The sequence below is a fragment of the Canis lupus genome, chromosome 7 (assembly GCF_003254725.2).
Source record: "Canis lupus dingo isolate Sandy chromosome 7, ASM325472v2, whole genome shotgun sequence".
In the NCBI taxonomy this organism is placed as follows: Eukaryota; Metazoa; Chordata; class Mammalia; order Carnivora; family Canidae; genus Canis; species Canis lupus.
Window position 1 is genome coordinate 5,640,358 of NC_064249.1, and position 20,041 is coordinate 5,660,398.

At 40.4% G+C, this 20,041-nt stretch overlaps 1 non-coding gene across 1 annotated transcript; it reads left to right on the forward strand.

Moving 5' to 3' along the window:
- Positions 1-19,110: 19,110 nt before the first annotated feature.
- LOC112649021 (U6 spliceosomal RNA) lies at positions 19,111-19,213 on the forward strand. Its single transcript, XR_003129443.1, has one exon. It is a non-coding gene; the product is annotated as a U6 spliceosomal RNA (small nuclear RNA).
- Positions 19,214-20,041: the final 828 nt, after the last annotated feature.

Sequence of the window (20,041 nt, forward strand, 5' to 3'; positions counted from 1 at the left end):
TATTCTAGAAGGCCCTAAGATGAGGCATTGCACCAGTGCTGTGGTCATTGACCTCTGGCTCATAGAGAGAGATGGTTGAATGGTGAGTTGAAATTTTCACTCCCAAATTGCAATCTTCCTCAGAAAGCACCGAATCGTCCAACTTTTACTCCCTCGTGAGTAGAGTGGGATTTTCTAAATTTTGCAATTGAATTTAAGAAATCAAAAGAAAATCTGTTTGTAGCTAAAAAGAAAAACAAAAGGCCAGCAGAAAGGGGCCTCTATACCCACATGTCTTTTGAGTTCCAGTCTTATTGCCCATGGCCTCTTAGCCAATGATATGATGATGGGCAGAGAGAAGTGATTTCCAGAGACTGCTCCTGGCCTGGGAGGCTGTTCCTTATGGGACTGCAGGTCTTTTCTCTTGTCCTGTTATGCCAAGCGGGGTTAGAATGGAGCCAACTTCTTGGGAGCTTTCCCAGGTCAAAGTCAACACTGTTCATACCCTGGTCCTCATCCTACTTCCCTAGCTCTGTGTCCATCCTCTCCCCACTCTCGATGAGCCTCTCGCCATGCTGGCCCTCCTCCCTCTCTCAGATGTTCAGGTGTGCAGGATAGTCTTAGACAACCTTTTCCCTCTTCTGTGCCTGTTAAACACCACTCATCCTCCTGGTCAAACCCAAAGGTCCTATGTCTGCAAAGACATCCCCAATCCATTTGATCCAGGAGCCCCCTCTTCTGTGTTCTCCCAGCACCTTAGACTTAACTTCCATCACTACCTTCACCTCATAATATTACAGCTATTTGTTCTTATGTTAAGTCAACTGAATTTGTTGAGTTTAGGGACTAGACCTCAGTCATCTCTGCACCCCTAGGCGCTTGCAACAGTGCCTGGCCTGTAACAGATTCTCAGTGAGTACTCTATTTGTTAATATAGAGTGGCTTATCTGGGCATCTTGTCTGTTGGGATTCAGTAGTAGGAAGATGGCTTTGGGAAGAATTCCAACAAGCAGAAAATGGGGAAGGGGCACTCTAGGTGGAAGAAATAGTTTGAGCAAAGACACGGGGGTGGAGAGCATGGACCAATATGGGACCCTGGAGGCAAAGAGAGAAGGAAGGAAGGATAGAGTACAGTAAGTGCTAGGCATGGAGCTGGGATCCATATATGCCTTGCTGCACTAGGCCTTTACAGAAACATGGTGAGGTGACTACTCTTTCCATGAAGGTCATACAGCTGGATTTGGTGATGGAGACAGTATTGGAGCAATCTGTTAGACTCTAAGGCTCATGGCTTATCATGGCTCTAGAGAACAGTGAGTAGTTCAACTTGGAGCCTAGAGTAAGTGGAAAGAAATAAGGGGAGGGAAGTGCAGAGGGATGTACAGTACAGAATTATATTTTTAAATAATATCTAGGGCCTTTTGAATGCCTATCATGGGCCAAAACCTGTGCTAGGAACTTTAAATATGTCACCTCATGAAAATGAATGGCAGCCCTATTAGGGGATTACCCCCACTTTACAGATAAGGGAACTAAATCTCAGAGAGGTTCAATAATCTGCCCAAGGTCACCTAGTCAATAAGTGATTGAGCCATGACTTTTGACTTTTGATTTTCCACAACCCAGGCTTATTGGGAAAGAACTTAATAGATGAATCATCACTCAATAATTTGATTCTAAGTAACATAATAGGGGTATGGATTTCTTTCTTCTTCTCCTTCTTCTTCTTCTTCTTCTTCTTTCTTCCTCTTCTTCTTCTTCTTCTTCTTCTTCTTCTTCTTCTTCTTCTTCTTCTTCTTCTTCTTCTTCTTCTTCTTCTTCTTCTTTCTCTTTCTCTTCTTCTTCTTTCTCTTTCTCTTCTTCTTCTGCTTCTCCTTCTTCTTCTCCCTCTCTTCCTCCTCCTCCTTCTCCTCTTCCTCCTCCCCTCCTCCCTCTTCCCCCTTCTCTTCCTCCTCTTCCTCATTTTTTTCTTTTTATTTTGACATAGGCAAGTCCCAAGCCTGGGCTTTTCTTCCAGCACTGTCCTTCACTGCCTGTACATTTCTGCCCACTGTCCTGTCTCCTTCTTCTGTCCCCTCTGCTCAAATGGATAGAACAGGACCGCATGCATAGTTAACTGCTAACCTTAAAAAAAGAAAAGATGAATCTTCTGATAGATAAGAACTTTTCTTAAGGAAGAGAATGGATAGGAAGATGAGGGGAATGTCTGGTCAAGATCTCAAGAGGAGACGCAACAATGGCCCTCAGAGGGAAAGAAATTGCTCTCTTTTTCTATATACTTTTCCTTTCATTTCTCCCTAATTCATACTGAACAGATGAAGTTCAAAATCAGCCTTGGTCAGATTTACCTGGGTTTGCTTGTTCAGAAGGAGGATTTCCTGGCCCCACCTCAGATATTCAGAAGGTTTTTTGTGGGGCCTGAGAGTCACCTTTTTTCAACAAGCACCCCAGAGATTCTACAACTTGAGAATACTGGCTTTCTGCAGTTACAATCATAGGCTTTAACTATTAGTGCCAAGAGAACTTGAGATGCCAGGAACTTGGGACTGGATGCCTTTCAGGTGCCTGCCCCAATCAGGAGCATTGACCTGGAGACCGTGTGTAGGAGTCCCCATCTTTTGGAATTAGTGATGTGGTTAGAGTAGCAACGTGACTCTCTGTGGACGGAAGGTAGGTCGGATGTGAGAGTCTCCCTCCATGAACATGTGTGCGTCATCTCAGTCATCGCTTGTATCTTTATTCTCAAAAACAAGTCATTTTTGTTCCTGTCAGCATCTTGGTTGGCCCGAAACAAAGAGGGCAAGCTGAGATGGAGAAGCCCAGTCACAGGCCTCAGGTGATGCTTTGGAGAATGACTGCATTGGGGAGAGCAGGAAAACATTACTCAAACTGCCTTCAGTAGTAAAAAAATATGATTTTAACAAACACTGCCGGAGGATATAAGAGCTATTTGCTTGCAAGAGTTTTAGGAATTACAGCATTTGGGATGCCTGAGTGGCCCAGTGGTTGAGCGTCTGCCTTCGGCTCAGGACATGATCCTGGTGTCCCGGGATGGAGTCCGGCATCAGGTTCCCTGCATGAAGCCTGCTTCTCTTCCCTCTGCCTATGCCTCTGCCTCTCTTTGTGTGTCTTGTGAATAAATAAATAAAATGTTTAAAAAAAAGGAATTATAGCATTTTTTGTTTTTGTTTTTTATCACCAGGAATGGGATGACCCGGACTCTCTAAGGAAGTGAATTTCAACCTAGATGTACTTCAAAATAATCTGAAGCCTTAAAAAAGAGAGATGCCCAGGCCTCACCCCCAAACTACTAAATTTAGGCTTTTAGTGGTTGGACTTGGAAATCTCCAAGTATAAAGCTCCTTGGGGGTTCTGGAGCAGCCAGTCTGGTGTTGCTCCAGGGATTAGCATTTGGAAGCCACTCCACTAAGGTGAGAGGGAAAATCACTTCAGCTGAGCACTATAAGTCATCTTTTCTCTCCTTGCTCCATCTTTGTCTCCCCTGCCATTCCCTTCCCTTCCCACCACAACATGGCAGGAGGCTTGGAAAGATTTACCTCTCATCTCTCTTGCAGAGCAACACAGGGATTTGTCTAGCTGTAAGGAATTCAAAAAAGCTTTATAAATTTAACTATATCACATACATTTATTTTCATTTTATTTAAATAGGAGTTGCTTGCCATTTACACCTGCCTATTGAGTTTGCAAATGGCAATTGCAGGATGTAGGCTCCCAGACCACGGAAGTCATGAAGGTGAGTTAGGTGACATCTGTCCAAGTCATGGCAATAGAAAATGGCTCTGCTGGGAGAGGTGAGACCAATGCACTCTGAAGTCCTTCTCAACACAAACATTCCCTGGCATCGGTGTTAACCATTTCAACTTGTTCTTTTTTTGATTTGCATCTGTTTGCTATACCTCCTTAGAGTCCCTGCCAGTTTGGGTATCTTGAATCATATAGGTAGTGAGAAGCTGAAAGTGACTAGAGAGAGGAGGAATTAGGGCACGTTTTAGTCATAACAGAAATGCCCAGGGCAGCTGTTCAGTTGTACACTGCACAATTCTAGGGGCCCCATTCAAATTGTAGGTAGTGATGATAGGCACATTTATTACTACAAGTATGCATTATTTGAGTCAGAGGCTGCATCCTTACTCTCAGTAACCTTTTATTGATGTCAGTATCTTTCCAGGCACAGTACAGCCCAATAAGAACATTTGGTGCCAAAAAGTGCTCCTGATCAGAGATACCTGCCATAATGATGCAAGAATCAAAGACAAAAGAGAGAAAAGACCTACCAAACCAACCTCCCTCAACTAGTCTCCTTGACTGCACCTTCATTTAGGAGTGAAATAGAAGAGGGACTGGGATTTTTCAGTCTAAAATTCTGTATTTGTTGGAGTCCTGAAATTCCATCCCATTATAGGAAAAGTAGTTATGATTTTGAAGGACTGATTGGCTGCTGACTACAGTGGACAGACTGGTATGAATCCCAGAGGAATACTTTTTGGAAGAAAATGTCACCAGATCATACCCCTTCTTCAAAGTTCCACTCAATCTTTGGCTTCTCTGTGGACACTCTTCTGATCATTCAAAGCACTAAATGATGTTCTCTGCCCACACCTGGCTCTCATTCCAGAGTATACCTATATCTGTATAATTTTTTTGGCTTTTAATCATGTGTGTATTTCTAAAACTCTCCATTAGTTGCCCTGGATTGTTATTTATCTTTTTGTGCTAGTTTACTTTCTCAAGGATTCTATGAGCAAATTAATGCATTTACATTATTCGTTTACGTGTTTTTCAAATTGTTCTTTTTTTTTTTTTTTTTTGATCTGGCAAATCGTTCTTGAGTGCCAACTTGTGTCAGGCACTGTTCAAGGTCCTGGGAGATTTTCTCTCTCTCTCTCTCTTTCTCTATCTCTCCCATCTACCATCTATCTCAGGTAGTAGATGCTGTAAAGACAAAGTAGAGTAAGGGAGTTAAGTAATAAAATATGAGAAATCATTGACCAAGAAAATGAATGACAGTTCCATTCATTTTTTTCTGTTTATCAAAGAACGCCATATGTTAAAAAAAAATTACACTTTTGTGATTAGAAAAAGCCATTATAAAAAGGAAATAGTCCAAGAGGAAGAAAAATGCTATTTGACTGGAAAATATAGTTATTGAATTAAACTCTAAAATGGAAGCCATGACATGCAAATGGACACTGTAGAGAAATTTGCATGTCATTAGTAACTGATAAGATAAAGATAAATTTCCTAGAACACAAAAGCAAAAGACAAAGAAATGAAAACGAAAGAATAGAATAATTGTGAAAGACGGTTATCAAAGAGCCGACCCACAAATAACAAGAGTTCTTAAAATAATTAACAAAATCATTTGTAGAAGATGCCATAGATAGAGCATTTGTTGGCTTTAAGTAAAATTCTATTTTAAAAATGAAATATAGTTCCTGTATTAATCAGGGATCTTCGGGGCGTGTCAGGGTCCCAGCTCAAACTGGCTTAAGCAAAAGAGGGATTTTATTGGCTCATGATTGGCTCAAAGGTTCACTTGGATTCCATCTCTTCAGCTCTGGCTTTCTCTTGGGTTGGCTTCATTCTTAGGCAGGTTGTTCCCATGGGATGATACCCAGTCACTCCGGGCTAATATTCTTCTAGCTTTCAAGCCCAACGGGAGTAAAGAGTTCTTCCTTTCTAATAATACTTGTGTGGCATTAACTTGGGTTAATCCTCAGACTCCGATTGGTTGGGCTTGGGTCAAATGCTCACCATTGAATCAGGTTAGGCAGCTAAAAAGGGTGGGAGCATTGGTCTCATTGGCAGCACTCTCTTACTCTTGGAATGAGTGGCTGTTTGCTTCATTTAGTGTCCACATGGACTGTAAGGGAGACAATGTTTCCCAGAGGATGATGAGGCTGCTGGCCCCAGAAGAAAGGGGAGTGAATGTGGCTAGGCTAAATAACACCATGTTGGGCAGATTAATAAAAGAGCCACCCCCAGACCTATTCATGCTGAATTTTTAACTCTAAGAGGTTACCAAACCCTATAAAGAAATATGCAGCAAGAAGAAAAAAGTCACATGTACCTAAGATTTCTCCTCCAGAACTCTACATGCTTGGAAGACAAAGGTACAAAGTCTTTTGCATTGCAAAGGAAACAGGTTCTGTGACCTAAGAATTCTTGATGCAGGCAAATTGTCCCTCATAATATATACACTCAGAAAATATAATTCCCAGCACTCTCCTTGAATGAACTAGTAAAAAACATGTTCCAGAAAATAGGGATAAAAAAGTAGGTATAAAGCATCACCAATTCCCATGATTCCACCTCTGAAACTGGTTCCTTTCTGTCACCTCTTTTACTGTCACCATCATTGTTCATGTGGACCATTGTCACAGCCTCCTAACTTGCCTTTCCCTTCTAACTCTCAACTCTTCTAAGCCATCCCCACATATCATCCAATGGTCTCCTAATAAACCAAATCCTGTCAATTCTTTGCCTGAAGTAATTTATGGCTTTGTACGGCATGTAGAAAAAATTCAAGCTCCTTACCATAGCTTTTGAGACTTTGCATGATTCAGCCTCTGCCCATTATTCCCAACTACAGTGTCCTTTGCTCACTGGAGTGCAGTCATGTAGTTACCTATCAGTTCTTTCTGTGAGTGTGCCAAGCTTCTTCCTCTTTCGGGGCTTTCACACATGCTATGCTGTTCCCTCTACTTGGAACTGTCTTCTCTTGATTCTTTCTTTGTCTGATTCCTTCTCTTTTATTACATTTGTTTGTTTACACCACTTCCTTAGATGGTCTCTGATTTCACAATCTAAAAATAGACTTCCTTCAATTTTTCTTGGCACCCTTATCTCAAACCACCATCACAGCCTGTAATTATATATTTACTTGTGTTCACTTGTATTGTGTCTGTCTTACCCTAGAGTGTGAACCCTATGAAGGCAGGAACCATATATGTTCTGTTCACCACTGAATTCCCAGGTCTGGGCACTGACCTACAGTGTTAAAGCAATGTAGAGGTGTAGAGGGCAGATTTTAAAGTTCTAGATTAAATGCACAAATCCAGAATATAGTTCTTTTGGTTCCTACTTTAGTCCCATAAGGATTGATATAAACTGATATGATGTGGAATCTCTGAAAGCAGAATTAAAGCAGACATAACAATGCATGCAGAGTGACTGTGACCTTGAAGGAAGGAACAATTCAGTGAATTAGGGAGAAGAAGTAAGAGGGCATTTCGTGTGTGCACGTGCATGCATGCATGTGTGTGTGTGTATGTGTGTGTGTGTGTGTGTGTGTGTGTGTGTGTTGGTGTTGGTGCAGGGAAAGGTAGGAAAAGACTAATATGCAGAGGTCTAGGACCGAGACGGATTAAGTGTAGTGAGGTAAGGTTATGAGGAGCACAGCAAGGCTGGCATGTACCACAGGACTCACCGTAGGTTAAAATTCAGAGGAAATCCAGAAATTGCTGCCACAAGGCTAAAGCTTTCTCCTTGGAGGGGATTGGTGTTCTGTATGTATACCTATGTGGGCCCTAGACTTTTGATCTGTGGACTACAAGGACACCTTGTGGCACAATAAGGAAGGGGCGAGAAATATATAACAAAGAGACTACAGGTGCTAGAGGTACTGCTCAAAAAAGGAAGGCCAGGGGTGTGTGTGGGTATCATAAGTGAAGAGGTGCAGGAAGATCCTGGATGGTAGAAAAGGAAGACAAAAGGTTCTGGAAACAAACTTGCATGACTCCCCATGAACCCCATAGTAGGTCTTATTTAGGGGAAGCAAGCAATGTTGTTCTCCATTCCTGGAAAACAATCTTTATGTATGTTTTCTTTTAAAAAGTAAAGTCTACCCTCAGTGTGGGGCTTGCACTCATGACCCCAAGATCAAGAGCCGCCCAATCCTTATGTATGTTGATACAAACGTCCCTCAAGGTGGCCCCATGGCTGTTGCTGCATGCAGGTTGGGGTACCTTAAGCAACAATGAAGAGGGGCAGATGTAGCATTCTGAGGCAGGGGATCTGGGCTGGTTTAACTGTCCCTGCCATTTTGTGTTTATTTAACCTCGTGCTAGCTCAGTATCTGAAGACTGCTTTCGTTGAAAGAAAGGGTTGATGAATGATCCCTGCATCCTTATGTGTGATCCCCACAGGCTTTGTGATCTGTAATGCCAGCTATCCTTGGTCCTGGAGAATGTGGGCATGGTGCAGAGGGTGTGAGCCTCTGGAAATGCTGTCTGTGGCCTGATCTCCATTGGCTTGTCCTGCCACGTCTTCACTGTTGCTCACCCTCAAAGAAAGACTATTGGTCAGCTGAGTAGAACGTTCTTCTGTTCAGTCCTCCAGTGGTAGGGACTTTAAGAGATGGTATTATTCTTCACCTTGTCTCCGAGAAAGTCTGCAACATACCGATGCCAACCTCTGAGCATCTATCTAGTTTAGGAGACTCACTAGAAAATGTAAATTTGTGCTTTCTTTACCACCTGTTAAAAGTAGCCTGTGGAAAAATAAGGTTCAATGAGCAACTGCCACTAGGTGGCATCATAGTAGCCTCGGTGCACCACAGGAGAGCTGCTTCAGACAAAAAATATGGTGGCCTCGTGGAAGCAACCCAAGTGTCCATCCATAGATGAGTGGATAAAGAAGTTGTGGTATATATATATACACAATGGAATATTACTCAGCCATAGAAAGGGATGAGATCTTGCCATTTGTAACAACATGGATGGAACTTGAGGGTATTATGCTAAATAAAATAAGCTGGAAAGGGAAAGACAAATACCATATGATTTCATTTATATGTGGAATCTTAAAAAAAAAGACAAACGAATAAACAAATAAAAAGCAGGAACAGACTTATAAATACAGAGAACAAACGTATGGTTGCCAGAGAGAAGAGAGGTGGGGGGTGGTAAAATGGGTGAAGGGGAGTGGGAGGTATAGGCTTCTAGTTATGAAACAAGTAAGTCACAGTGATAAAAGCATAGAGAATATACTCAATGGTATTGTCACAGCATTATATAGTGACAGAGGGTAGCTACACTTGTGTGCACAGCATAATGCATAGTTGAGTCACTACCTTGTACACCTGAAACTAATGTAACTTATGTACCAATTATACTTTAATTTTAAAAATATGGTAACTCTAGGCATGGGTTGGTGAAAGGATATATTTCCCTTAGATGACTTGCAAGATACGTTCCTTCATTTCTAATGATATTGAAAAACTTCCTCAGATCGATCAGTGGATGATAGGTTCCAGCTCAGCAATTTCCAGGGATGGAATCAACCATCCCATCTATAGTTCTGAAAACCTTATAGCAGCTTCAGCCAGGGGCAGTTGCCTTCAAGGGAATGCACAGTGTTCTCAAGACCCATCACAAGCATCCTTTGTTGCCACTAGACCTCTAAGTAGAGTCAAATATCAGCTTTCTTCAGGGAAGACTAGTACAACATCTGACTCAGAAGAAGTCATTTATATGCTAAAAGAATTGCAAGATTGTATAATACACATTGACACAAACCTGGGACATGCGTAGAAGCATGTTCTACGGGTGCTAAACTCGGGATGATGGAAGATAGCACTGGATCAGATCAAATTTATTTGGCACATTTATTAGATATTTTGGGTTTAATGTGTTAGTTTTTGCAACTGTAAGTGGCTCTAAAACTTTCTTGGTTGGCTTACTGAACCTTGGACTCAGTATTGGTATGTGTTTAATAAGGTTGGAATGCTAGAACTTCCCTGACAGGATATAGGAGAGGCATTCAAGACAGAGAGAAAGGAATGATAAAATCACTTTATCACATGAGATCTGCACACCTACCCCTACCCTCTAAATACATCAACCAGAGGCCGCAGAGGACAAAACATTGAGAAATACATCACTGATGTGAGCACTTGCATCTCTGAAAAACTCTGTAATAGTGGCTGTTTTCTGTAAGCCAGAGATAGTAGTGGAGACACTTTCATTGAGTTGGGCTCACAGATGTCAAGGGGGAAGGACGGAATTCCCATATAGCAGAGGCCAAATGACAGAACTTAACCACCAAAGACAAGGGGACATTTACAATAAAAGGCTGCATGAACATTGTGGTAATCAAACTGTTTTGAGACTAAGATCTTTAGTTGGACAATTGATCATGGTGAATGTAGGAATGAAAAAAATTGATAGACCACTAGAATGTTGTTTGACTTATAAAAAGTATGGTGACCAAAAATTTGACTTGAGTGGCCTCCCATCCAATTTCTAGACCCAAGTCAGTTACAGACTCAGAGTCTGTTGATTGGAGGGGCGACAAAATGACCCATCTTGTGGACTTCAATTAGCATCTTTCCCCAGCTATTCCAGTGCTTGCTTAATGCACCTGTGTCTGAAGTAGCCATAATGGCAGGGATAGGGGTATGTGTGCACTCAACAACAGGGACTTGCCCTAATCAAGGTTTTTCTGACCAGCAATGCTGCTGAATGCCTAACTTGCCAACGACAAAAAGCCCCTGATATGGCACCATTCCCTAATGGGCCCAGCCAGCCCTCTGGGGTGACTTGATTCAATTATTCCCTTGTATCGTGGAGAAGAGAAAACTATTGTCCCCCTTGGAGAAGACAAGGATTGTGCCTTTTCTGCCCAGAACCTTCTGCCAGCATCATCTGTGATTATAAAATATGGCATACTGTATACAACATTGATTCTGATCAAGGCAGTCATTTCAAAAACAGTGTAGCAATGGATTCATGCCCATGGGATTAACTGGTATGGCCTATACCCTACCCTTCAGAAGCAGCTGGCCTAGTAGAAAGATTTAGGGCTTTCTGGGCTACTGAAGGTATGGTACTAGTTGAGCGATTACATCTTAAAAGGAGAGTTCTTCTTCAATAGGTGTAGATTATACTTGGAATCATAGGGAAATATCTATATCTATCTATATCTATATCATCTATACCTATATCTCCCTTTGTATTTCCCAAAGCCTGTCTACATGGGCCTGGGAATCATAGGTAGAAGTAGACTAGCTCCTCTCTTTAATAAATCTCATCGCCAGCCCACAGACATTTTGCTTCTGATCCCTGTGACTTTGAGCTCTGCTCATTCGGAGTCCTGATTCCCAAAAAGCAAATGCTTCTTCCAGAGCCTACACCAATGTTTCATTGATTTGGAAGACAAGACTGTCATCTGATCATTTTGTGTTCCTCATGCTACTAAGCCAACAGGCAAAGAAGAGAGTTATTCTGTTCTTGGGGTGATTGATATTGATTAATGACTCAATGGGGAGGACTGTATTTGGAACCCAGGGTGTTGTTCTCTAGGGTGAATTTTCATGCCGATGGTAGAAGTTAATAGAAGATGACAGTTTTTCCACTCACCCCTGCCAAAGCATATCCAGTGATGATTCAGACCCTTTAGGCGAGATGGATTACCCCAGCATATAAAAAAAAATCCCAACCATCTGAGTTGCTGGATGAAGACAAAGGAAATATGAAATGGGTAGCAAAAGAAGGAAGTTGTAAACATCAATAATGGCCTCATGCCTAGTTACATGCTTATTATGTATATGTATATAGATATATAATTGTATATATTAATTATCTTATTATTCTTTCCTTCTCATCCTTCTTATTTTTACAAATTTTATTGGAAGTTAACTTTATAATTTGGTTTTTAGGAAACATACGTTCAGATGAAATTGCATTTGAGAAATAACCAATGCCAGTCAGAGATGGGTACAATGAAAGCTGAGACTCTGCAGATCAGAGTTTGGGAAGAAGGCAACACTGTCTTGGTTTCTATGCAGAAAAGTTGCATTTGGGGGAGAAAACAAAGGTTTTTGTGGTAATAGCAAAGTTCAAATTTTGTAGCATAGCTTTATGGATGCTAACTAGCCAAAGGAGAGGACTCTATCAGTTATTACTTTAATGCCTCTCACTTTCAAACTCACTATTTTCTTTTAATGGGAAAATTACTTTTTCTGGAGGAGTGGGCAGGCATCTAGTCCAGAACTTCTGGGATTACTTCTTGGTGCTGGTAGCCTTGGTGACCTTGAGCACCAAGGATCCTAGAGCTGGAACCAAGGATCCTAGAGCTGGAACTTATGGAACATTGTGGAAAGCCACAATGTTGCTTTTCCAGTTGGCTCTGCCATTTGGGTCACTAGATGGAGACAGAAAGACTGGAAGAGGAACATGAGGTTTGCTCCTTGCTGTGTATTTCCTGAGGGTTTTTTGTCTGCTTGTGGTTCCTATGAGTATTACCCCAGCCAAACCTCATCATAGCAAAAGCATTTTCATGTTGTAGCAGCAGCTGGATCCGGTTTGCAGTTTTTCTAACACCTGCAGAATCAGCTTCATCATGTCTCCTTGGGGACACTAACAACAGCCAGCCAGTGCCCTTCCTCAAAGATCAGATCCCAATCCCCTAGTCTCCTCTTCTGGACTCAGACAATTAACATTGGCTGAGAAATATCTCCTACTCAGAGGTCTGAGTTTCAGTTCCTCGTGGTTGATCTACCAAGTTTCTAAGTTTTAATAAGTTCAATCTTTGTTTTGCTTCCTCAGATTTCAGCAGTTGCAACTTCCATGATATTTTACAATTCTCTTTTAACCCTTTGGTTACTGTGACGGTTAGTTTTATGTGTCAGCTGGGCTAGTCTATAGTACCCAGTTACTTAATGTACACTAATCCAGGTGTTGCTGTTAGGATACCACTGAGGTGAAAGACTGTAGGAGCAAAAACTGAGGTTTCCTGGAGAAAGAAGAAATTCTGCTTCAAGACTGCAACAATAGCTCTTGTTGAGGAATTTCCAGCCTGCTCTACAGATTTCAGATCTGCTAGCCCCCACAAGTGTGTAAATCAGTTCCTTGAAATAAATCTATTTATGTATGTTGAGATATTTAAGTTCTGTTTCCATGGACAGACCCAACTGATGGGTATCTAGCTAGGATCTTTGTATGTATTAACATGTATTAAACTCTCTCTATTCAAATAACTGAGGTTTTATATAAAGATTTTGTTTATTTATTTATGAAAGACACATACAGAGAGAGGCAGAGACACAGGGAGAAGGATAAGCAGGCTCCCTGCAGGAAGCCCAATGTGGGACTCGATCCCGGAACTCCAGAATCACGTCCTGAGCCAAAGGCAGGCGCTCAACCGCTGAGCCACCCAGGCGTTCCAACCAGTGTGGTTTTTATCTTGTGAGTGAATCCTAACTGATTCAATGATGCGGAAATAGTGGAAGCTTTTAATAAAGACTCCTATACTAAAAGTGAGCTTAAAAAGCTAACGTGGGTAGACATTGCGGCCATAAAGAGAACATTGCTTAGGCAGAGAAAATAGATGCCAAAGCAGAGTGTGTGGTTAGAAGACTGGCAAGTGATAATGATTAGCACATACATCCTGTGGCGTGTATCAGAGGGAATTGGAGCTTCATAAGAATCCAGTTAATAGTGCTGTAATTAGAATACACTTTGAACACATACAAATCTGAAGAACAAGTGCTTTCTACAAATAGCTGTATAAATTCTCCAGAAGAACGGGATTATCCTGACACAGAAGGAAAAGAGAGCAGAACACCCTGGGTCATATACAAGATTAGAAGTTGGAAAAGAGGAAACCACAGTAAATTAGAGCAGAAGTTACTTGTCTGAGACACAGGTTTAAGAATTCAGTTCTTTAGGGAGGAAATTCTGTTGATCTATTCCTGTATAACAAATCATGTAAGAACATAGAAGCTTAAAACAACAAGCATTCATTTTGCTCACAAATCTGCAGTTCAGGGCAGGGATCACTTCTGTTCCTCACCATACTAGCTGTAACAGCTAGACTAGGCTGGCCCACCAACCTTTGAAATGTGTTACTCATATGGCTGGTACTGGCTCTCTGGGAGCTCAGCCAAGGTGGTGGGCTGTGAGCCTTCTCTCCATGTGGGCCCCTCTCCAGGCAGTGTGGGGTTACTTATGGCAGAGTGGCTGGGATCTAAAAACAAGCATCCTAAGAAAGAAAGAAAACCTGACAAGGTCTTAAAGTCTGAGCCCAGAAATTGGCACAATGTTGCTTCTGCTGCAATCCCCTAGTCAAGTGGTCACAGAATCCAGATTCAAGGATAGGAGATGTAGATTTCACTTCTCAGTGGGAAGAATGTCAAAAAACCTGGGGCAGGAGCATGTTTTAAAAAGGTCACGAGAAAATTAGCAATCAAAATTTGACTACTGAGAATGCTTACCTGGCCAAGTGAACTAGTAAAGTGCATAGAGTTCTCTTTCCACTAGGTGGTTCAGTCACATGAGTCCTTTTGAAATCCTGAGTTAAAATATACCCTGCTTTTTGTTGTTATCTACATGGCTTTCTTGGTTAAGTCAGTTCTACCTAATTACCAACATGATTTGGGAGATTAGATGGCAAAATGGAAATAGCATAAACCTATGGAACACATAGTCTTAGCAAGAAAATTACACAAGGGCAAACCATAATCAAACATTATCTTGGGGATGCCTGGGTGGCTCAGTGGTTGAGTGTCTGCCTTGGGCTCAGGGCATGACCCTGGGATCCTGGGATCGAGTCCCACATTGGGCTCCCCACAGGGAGCCTGCTTCTCCTTCTGCCTATGTCTTTTCCTCTCTCTCTATGTCTCTCATGAATAAATAAATAAAATTTTTTTAAAAACCCACAAAACATTATCTTAGAAGCAGTCAGGTAAAAAAAATGTACAGAGGAACAAATATAAAGATGATAACAACCACAACAACAACAAAAATGATAACAAATCCCTCTTTGGAAAGAATGCAAGTGAGAAGATAGTGGAGCGCTATCTTTAAAGTACTGAAAAGGAAAAAAGTGTCAATCTAGAATTCTATACTCACTAAAGATATCTTACAAAAATGAAGGTAAAATAAAAGTCTTTTCCAGAAATACAAAAGTTCGAAGAATTCATTGCTTGACAACCTGCAGTATAAGAACTGCTTAAGTCCTTTAGGCAGGAGAAAAATGATCCCAGGTAGAAATCTGAATGTCCATAAACAAAGAGAACTAGAAATGTCACTACATAAATAAATGTATCTGATTATATTATTTCTTTTAAGAATCTCTTTAAACACTAACCATTTAAACACAGCAATAATGTGAGGCACCTAGGTGGCTCAGTCGGTTAGGTGTCTGCCTTTGGCTCAGGGCATGATTCTGGGGTCCTGGGATCAAGCCCCACCTTGGGTTCCTTGCTTAGCTGGGGGTCTGCTTCTCTCTCTGCCTCTCCCTTTGCTCATGCTCTCTCTCAAATAAATAAATGAAATCTTTCAAAAAATAGCAATAATGTATTTGGGGGGGATCCCTGGGTGGCTCAGCAGTTTAGCGCCTGCCTTTGGCCCAGGGCGCAATCCTGGAGTCCCGGGATCGAGCCCCACGTCGGGCTCCTGGCATGGAGCCTGCTTCTCCCTCTTCCTGTGTCTCTGCCTCTCTCTCTCTCTCTCTCAACGTCTATCATAAATAAATAAATAAATCTTTAAAAAATAATGTATTTGGGAGTTCATAACATTAGTGCAGATAAAATATGGCAATAATAGCATAAAGACTGAGAGGGGAGAAATGGAAGTATGCTATTATACAATTCTATATTTTACATGAAGTGGTATCTGATACCAGATACCAGATTTGAAGGAAGACTGTAATGACTGAAAGATGTATACTAAACTTCAAGGTAACCACTAACACAACAAAACAAAGAGTTACATGTAGTAAGTCAACAAAGAAGATAAAATGGAATCATAATAATAAAATCAATGAAATCAAAAGAAGGCAGAAAAAGCATTAATAAACATATCATACAAGTAGAAAATAGCTTGAGGATGGACTTACACCTAACCATATCAATAATCACATGAAATGTAGATCTTGGAACCTAGCCCTTTATCTGATATGTCATTTGCAAATATCTTCTCCCATTCTGTAGGTTGTCTTTTAGTTTTGTTGACTGTATCCTTTGCTGTGCAAAAGCTTCTTATCTTGATGAATTCCCAATAGTTCATTTTTGCTTTTGTTTCTTTTGCCTTCGTGGATGTATCTTACAAGAAGTTACTGTGGCCGAGTTCAAAAAGGGTGTTGCCTGTGTTCTCCTCTAGGATTTTGATGGAATCTTGTCTCACATTTAGATCTTTCATTCATTTTGAGTATGGTGAAAGAGAGTGGTCTAGTCTCATTCTTCTGCATGTGGATGTCCGATTTTCCCAGCACCATTTATTGAAGAGACTGTCTTTCTTCCAGTGGATAGTCTTTCCTCCTTTATCGAATATTAGTTGACCATAAAGTTGAGGGTCCACTTCTGGATTCTCTATTCTGTTCCATTGATCTATGTGTCTGTTTTTGTGCCAGCACCACACTGTCTTGAAAGAACTTATTAAACTCAACACCAAAGAAACAAACAATCCGATCATGAAATGGGCAAAAGACATGAACAGAAATCTCACAGAGGAAGACATAGACATGGCCAACACACACATGAGAAAATGCTCCGCATCACTTGCCATCAGGGAAATACACATCAAAACCACAATGAGATACCACCTCACACCAGTGAGAATGGGGAAAATTAACAAGGCAGGAAACCACAAATGTTGGAGAGGATGCGGAGAAAAGGGAACCCTCTTACACTGTTGATGGGAATGTGAAATAGTGCAGCCACTCTGGAAAACTGTGTGGAGGTTCCTCAAAGAGTTAAAAATGGAGCTGCCCTACAACCCAGCAATTGCACTGTTGGGGATTTACCCCAAAGATACAGATGCAATGAAACGCTGGGACACCTGCACCCCAATGTTTATAGCAGCAACGGCCACAATAGCCAAACTGTGGAAGGAGACTTGGTGTCCATCGAAAGATGAATGGATAAAGAAGATGTGGTTTATGTATACAATGGAATATTACTCAGCCATTAGAAACGACAAATACCCACCATTTGCTTCAACGTGGATGGAACTGGAGGGTATTATGCTGAGTGAAATAAGTCAATCGGAGAAGGACAAACATTATATGTTCTCATTCATTTGGGGAATATAAATAAGAGTGAAAGGGAATAGAAGGGAAGGGAGAAGAAATGGGTAGGAAATATCAGAAAGGGAGACCAAACATAAAGACTCCTAACTCTGGGAAACGAACTAGGGGTGGTGGAAGGGGAAGAGGGCGGGGGGTGGGGGTGACTGGGTGGCGGGCACTGAGGGGGGCACTTGACAGGATGAGCACTGGGTGTTATTCTGTATGTTGGCAAATTGAACACCAATAAAAAATAAATTTATTATTAAAAAAATAAAAATAAAAATAAAATGAACCAAAAAAAAATCACATGAAATGTAGATCATCCCAATTAAAAGGCAGAACTCATCAGCGTGGACCAAAAAAAAAAAAAAAAAAATGACACCCAAGTATATGCTGTCCACAAGGAACACACTTTAAATACACAAATAAGTTAAATGTAAAAAACAAAACAAAACACAGAAGATGCCTACAGATATACCAGGCTAACACTAGTCAAAAGTAAACTGACAATTACACACAGACACACACATTGTGGTCATGTTGTCTGACCACAATGGAATTAAGTTAGAATTCAGTTGGAAAAAGATATCTGAAGAATCTCCAAATATTTGGAAACTAAGTAATCTACTTCTAAAAAAACCCCTTAGATCAAAGAAGAAATCAAAAGAGAAATTAGAAACTATTTGGAACTGAATGAAAACAGAAACACCACATGTTGGAATCTGCAGAATGCTACTAAAGCAATACTTAGGCTGAAATTTATAACACCAAATGCCTATATTAGAAAAGAATGTCCTCAATTTGCTAAAGGGCATCTATGAAAAACCTATAGCTAACATCATACTTAACGAAAAAAGACTGAATTCTTTCTCCCTAATATCAGAAACAATACAAAGGATATTCATTCTCACCACCTGTATTTATAATTGTATTTGAGATTCTAGGCACTGCAATAAGACAAAAACATAAATAAATAAAATAAAAGGCATCCAGTTTGGAAAGGGAGAAGTAAAACTATCCTTATTCATAGTCCACATAGACAATTCTGTAGAGTCTACAAAAAGGCTCCTGGAACTAGTAAGGGAGTCAAGCAAGACTGTAGAATACAAGACTAAGAACACAAAACATTGTCTTTCTAAATGTACAAAAATCTTCCGTGTTTCTGTATACCAGCAATGAACGATCAGGAATTGAAGTTGAAAATTACAATTTACAGTAGCATAAAAAATGTGAAATACGTAAGTTTAACTTTGATAAAGGTTATGAAAAACTGTGCAGTGAAAATGAGGAAACATTGCTGACAGAGGTTAAAGAAGATCCAAGGAAATGGAGAGAGGTATTTTGTTTGTGGATCAGAAGACTCAGTGTTACCAATACAGCAATTCCCCCCAAATCTATCTATAAATTCAATAAATATTAATCAAAATTCCAATAGACATTTTTTGTAGAACTTGACAAGCTTATTCTAAAATTTCTGAAGAAATTCAAGGGACTGAGAATAGATGAAACAGCTTTGAAAAAGAATAAATTTGGAGAGCTCATGTGTTCTGATTTCAAGACATATCACAGGCTATAGTACTCAAGACAGTGTGTAAAGATAAATAGACCAAGGAAACAGAATAGGGAGTCTAGAAATAGACCTGCACGCATATGGATAACTGATTTTTGACAAAGACGTAAAGGCATTTGGTGAAGAAGGGATGGTCTTTTCAGCAAATGGTGCTGTAACTGTTGAATATCCCGGTTTTTAAAAAATAAATTTTGATCCTTACCACACATCACACACAAAACTGGATCATAGATTTAAGTATACGACTCAAAGTTATGAAACTTCCAGAAGAAAACATGAGAGAAAGTCTTGGTGATCATATCTTAAGCAAAGATTCCAAAGATACGATGACAAGAGCACAATCCACAAAAGAACAAGTTGATAAATACGACTGCCAAAATTAAAAGCTTCTGCTTTTCAGACGGCACTGTTAATAAGAGAATGTAAAGACCAGGCACAGACTGGAATAAGATATTTGCAAAGCATATATCTAATAAAAGACTTGTATCCAGAAAATACAAACTTTGTATTAAGAAGCAAACAATTTGCGCTTGCTTTGGCAGCATTTACACTAAAATTGGAATGATACAGAAAAGATTAGCATGGCCCTTGTGCAAGGATGACATGCACATTTGTGAAGTGTTCCATAATTTTTTTATGTCGTGGCCTACAGGCCAGTAAAAGATTCACATTATAAAAACAACAACAACAGAACAGAAACAAACAATTCAATCTAAAAACAGCATAAGATTTGAATAGATACTTCACCAAAAATTCTTTAAAAAACCAAACTGACGGGACCCCTGGGTGGCTCAGTGGTTGAGCGTCTGCCTTCAGCACAGGTAGTAATCTTGGGGTCCTGGGATCAAATCCCACATCAGGCTTCCTGCAAGGGGCCAGCTTCTCCCTCTGCCTATGTCTCTGCCTCTCTCTCTATCTTTCATGAATAAATAAATAAAATCTTTAAATTAAATAAAATAAAACGAAACTGACGTTTATAATATGATCCAACCATTTCACTATAAGGCATTTACCGTAGAGAAAACAAAGTATATGTCCATACAAAAACATCACAAAATGTTCATAGCAGCTTTATTTGCAATAGTTTGAAACTAGAAACAGCCAAATGTCCATTAGAAGGTGAACAAATAAAGAAATTGTGATATATCTGTATAATGGATACTCAACAATAACAAGAAATGAACTATTCATACATGTAACACTGTGAATGACTCTCATGGATGAATTATATTAAATTAAAGAAGCCAGACAGAAAAGGCTATATACTATGTGATGTTACTTATATACTAGCAAACCCAAACTAATCCATACTGTCAGAAAGTAGGTTAGTAGTTGCCTGGGCAGCAGGGGGAGTGGGGTCATGAGTGAGAGGGACAGGAGAGAAGGATTACAATGGAGCAAGAGAAAACTGTTGGAGGTGCTGCATATGTTCACAATTTGACTGAGGTGATGGTTTGATGG